General features: G+C 45.3%; 1 long non-coding RNA gene across 1 annotated transcript; it reads right to left on the reverse strand.

Annotated features, from left to right (window-relative positions):
* Positions 1-1153: 1153 nt before the first annotated feature.
* On the reverse strand, positions 1154-3873 carry LOC308289746. Its single transcript, XR_013962257.1, has 5 exons — positions 3645-3873; positions 3386-3408; positions 1379-1424; positions 1264-1286; positions 1154-1217 (listed from the first exon to the last, which is right to left on the reverse strand). It is a non-coding gene; the product is annotated as an uncharacterized lncRNA (long non-coding RNA).
* Between the last annotated feature and the right edge of the window lie 1140 nt (positions 3874-5013).

Genomic DNA, 5013 nt, shown 5'->3' on the forward strand with positions numbered 1-5013 from the left:
TTTGCGTTTTGATGTTTGGGATCCCTAAGGAACCCCACTCGGATAGGGGTATCTAATTTCCAGATTTGAATATGGACCTTGTCTGATCATTATACAGTTACCAGTGGGCTATGTTTTTGTGTATATATTGTAAATAACTAATATAATGACCAATTGTACCTTTTATTCTGATATTATTCTTTATTGTCAAATTTAAATCATTTTTGTTTTTCTTCCTTTTCACACCCATCCATAGAACCCCATATATGGTCATTATCATCTTTAATCCCATATTAATTTCCCTGTTATTGGTCGGGTGTTGTACATTAAGTGTTATTCTATATTGATGTTTTGATCCTTTGAATGGTTTAATAAACGTAACTGTGACCCCAATTGGATTGGTTTTTTCACATTTAAAAACCCGGGTTTTCTACACTAGGTACTATATGAGGTGGGTCACTCTTACGAACTTATCCAATACTTTAACTTTTACTTCTTACTGAGGTCCACTTTAGCTTATATCTCCACTTACCACTTACCTATACTTTAGCTTTAACCCTAATTCTAACTCTAAACCTGTTAATAGATTTTAACCCTAACTCCCATATAATTGTCGGCACAGGGCGTGTATCGTGCGCTTGCCCAGGCCTTACGGCCTGGGCATATATATAACGATTGCATCCACCACGGCTTCGTAACTCGCGCGGCCGGACCTGGCCCGCCCTTCGCAGGCACTCACGCCTGTGGCGCTCGGGCGCGAAGGGACAGGGCCAAGGTCCGCTGGCCTTCGCGCCGCTTGTAATGTCGTGGACAATAACTTCTATACATAACTCCAACCCTAACCCCAAAACCCAGGTCCATAACCCTAACCTTAGACCCTTACCCTCTCCCTAATCCTAATCCTAACCCTAACCCTAACCCTAACCCTAACCCAACACTAAGTAACTAACCTGCCTTACGCTAAGTAACTAACCTGCCTTACACTAAGTAACTAACCTGCCTTACGCTAAGTAACTAACCTGCCTTACGCTAAGTAACTAACCTGCCTTACGCTAACGCTAAGTAACTAACCTGCCTTACGCTAAGTAACTAACCTGCCTTATGCTAAGTAACTAACCTCCCTAACCCTAACCCTCCCTTTCCCCCTTTTCCCCCCTCCCCCTCTAACCATAAACCTAACCCTAACTCTACCCCCAACCCTAAACTTAACCTCAGTAAACCTTATCTCAGTAACTAACCTGCCTTACGCTAAGTAACTAACCTGCCTTACGCTAAGTAACTAACCTGCCTTACACTAAGTAACTAACCTGCCTTACGCTAAGTAACTAACCTGCCTTACGCTAAGTAACTAACCTGCCTTACGCTAAGTAACTAACCTGCCTTACGCTAAGTAACTAACCTGCCTTACGCTAAGTAACTAACCTGCCTTACACTAAGTAACTAACCTGCCTTACGCTAAGTAACTAACCTGCCTTATGCTAAGTAACTAACCTCCCTAACCCTAACCCTAACCCTCCCTTTCCACCCCACACCTTGACATCAAGGTCTTTTTTAAGCCCACCGACACCCATGCCCTTCTCCACAAATTAAGCTACCACCCCCTGCATACCTTCAAAGGTCTCGTTAAATCTCAGCTATTGAGATTCAGCCGCATCTGCACCCGAGAGGCAGACTTTGAGGAGGCCACGGCCACCCTGTTTGAGGCTCTCAGAACCAGGGGTTATTCCAGGACCTTACTTAGGCAGGCCAAAGCCACATTCAGAGAGACAAGGCCCCCACTTACGGAACCCCTCCTCCCCCTGATTTCCACCTTCAATAGCACGGCCATCCAGGCCAACAGGTCCATTAAAGAAAATTTCGCACAGGCGAACCTTCCCCCACTGGTATTGGACAACCATAGAATCATCTCAGCCTTCCGTCGCAACCCCAATCTGAAAGACCTACTGGTCCACAGCAGGCTCCCAGCCGTAAATCCTCCTCGCCGTCCTGAAAACCCACCCACACTTCTTCCAACAACATCCCCTCAAAAGTGGAGGAACCGTGATCAGGATCCCACGCCGAGCCTCCATCAGAGACTCTAACCTGGTTTACCTAATTAAATGCCGCCAATGCGGTATTCGTTATGTGGGTGAAACAAAAAACTCACTTCAGACACGCCTGGCCCAGCACCTTTATAACATTAACAACCACCTCAAGTCCGATACGGCCCTAGTTACCCACTTCCTGTCACATGGCCCCCACAACCTTCACATTCTGATCCTACAGCATAATCCCCTGTGGTCCCCTGCACAAAGAAAGAGGCAAGAATATCTCTGGATCCAAAGGCTCGATTCTAGGACCCCTAAGGGGCTCAATGAGCGTTAGCCCTACCCCCACCGACCCTGGTCAATCTCGCCCTGCCTGGCACCCTATTCCTAACTTGATCTTGGACCTTGAACCCTTGGACGGTCACATGGAACTTTAACCTTTGCGTTTTGATGTTTGGGATCCCTAAGGAACCCCACTCGGATAGGGGTATCTAATTTCCAGATTTGAATATGGACCTTGTCTGATCATTATACAGTTACCAGTGGGCTATGTTTTTGTGTATATATTGTAAATAACTAATATAATGACCAATTGTACCTTTTATTCTGATATTATTCTTTATTGTCAAATTAAAATCATTTTTGTTTTTCTTCCTTTTCACACCCATCCATAGAACCCCATATATGGTCATTATCATCTTTAATCCCATATTAATTTCCCTGTTATTGGTCGGGTGTTGTACATTAAGTGTTATTCTATATTGATGTTTTGATCCTTTGAATGGTTTAATAAACGTAACTGTGACCCCAATTGGATTGGTTTTTTCACATTTAAAAACCCGGGTTTTCTACACTAGGTACTATATGAGGTGGGTCACTCTTACGAACTTAATATACTTTAACTTTTACTTCTTACTGAGGTCCACTTTAGCTTATATCTCCACTTACCACTTACCTATACTTTAGCTTTAACCCTAATTCTAACTCTAAACCTGTTAATAGATTTTAACCCTAACTCCCATATAATTGTCGGCACAGGGCGTGTATCGTGCGCTTGCCCAGGCCTTACGGCCTGGGCATATATATAACGATTGCATCCACCACGGCTTCGTAACTCGCGCGGACCTGGCCCGCCCTTCGCGGGCACTCGCGCCTGTGGCGCTCGGGCGCGAAGGGACAGGGCCAAGGTCCGCTGGCCTTCGCGCCGCTTGTAATGTCGTGGACAATAACTTCTATACATAACTCCAACCCTAACCCCAAAACCCAGGTCCATAACCCTAACCTTAGACCCTTACCCTCTCCCTAATCCTAACCCTAACCCTAACCCTAACCCTAACCCAACACTAAGTAACTAACCTGCCTTACGCTAAGTAACTAACCTGCCTTACACTTAGTAACTAACCTGCCTTACGCTAAGTAACTAACCTGCCTTATGCTAAGTAACTAACCTGCCTTACGCTAAGTAACTAACCTGCCTTACGCTAAGTAACTAACCTGCCTTATGCTAAGTAACTAACCTCCCTAACCCTAACCCTCCCTTTCCCCCTTTTCCCCCCTCCCCCTCTAACCATAAACCTAACCCTAACTCTACCCCCAACCCTAAACTTAACCTCAGTAAACCTTATCTCAGTAACTAACCTGCCTTACGCTAAGTAACTAACCTGCCTTACGCTAAGTAACTAACCTGCCTTACACTAAGTAACTAACCTGCCTTACGCTAAGTAACTAACCTGCCTTACGCTAAGTAACTAACCTGCCTTACGCTAAGTAACTAACCTGCCTTACACTAAGTAACTAACCTGCCTTACGCTAAGTAACTAACCTGCCTTACGCTAAGTAACTAACCTGCCTTACACTAAGTAACTAACCTGCCGAAGTGGACAATAACTTTGAAAAAATTCCCTAACCCTAAGACTTATCCCAATACTTACCTGAGCACTTACTTACCTTAATACTTACCCATATTCGACCCTATTTCTACCCCCTAACCCTAAATCAGTATTCTAACCTGAACTCTTACCGTAGTCCATAATCCATACCTAACCCCAGCTCTAACCCTAAACCTCTCCCCCTCCCCTTCCCCTTTTCCTTCCCCCTCGAACCCTAACCCTAACCCCTAACCCTAACCTTAACCCTACACACTCGCTTGGAAGATCGGATGTGACCGTTGGAATATCGGATGTGACCGTTGGAATATCGGATGTGACCGTTAGAGTGTAAGGGTTGAAACCCCCTCCCAACCCTGTAGTCTCGAATCCCAGCATGACTTATTTTTTTCCCCTCGTGTGTTGGCGCATGCACATTGCAATGACAGGACCAAGGCTGATATTAAGGCTGATATTGGGACTACCCAGCTCCTGGTAGTTGGTAGTCTGACTACTGAGCCTTGGCTAAGGTATGACAATATTTATAACAGTCCCATCCCAAGGATATGATAACGCATGTATCAGGTGCCAGAATTGGGTGCAAAGGTTTCCTTGCGTGTATTTAACACAGACAACATCTGCTCTTTCTATGACATACACCGGCCAGGTGGACACAGATTTGAGGGTATGGGTCAGTAGTTTCCATACTTAACAGTTGTGTGTTGTCTGCTTCCAGGTGCGGCCTGCATGCAAGGTATTTTCTCACAGCACTGCACGTGCTATCAGAATGCTGGTGCATTGCCAGGAGTTGCCAAACCAGTCATTGACCACTGCCTGGTTCACTGACATGGTCAATGACTGGTTTGACTTGTTCAAGAGGTCACCTTTATGGTGAGTATAAAACATGCACACACACACACACACACACACACACACACACACACACACACACACACACACACACACACACACACACACACACACACACACACACACACGTACGTGATGTTTGATTTATGCAGCACTATATCCACCAACCGCCACCGCTGGGGCAAAGTGTTATTTAGGGAGGATGCAGGAATTCATGGACACTTGGAATGGAACAGTCTTTCACTCTAAGGCCAAGGGAAAGCATCAAGGTT

This window comes from Nannobrachium achirus (assembly GCF_963921795.1).
Source record: "Nannobrachium achirus genome assembly, chromosome: 8".
NCBI lineage: Eukaryota > Metazoa > Chordata > Actinopteri > Myctophiformes > Myctophidae > Nannobrachium > Nannobrachium achirus.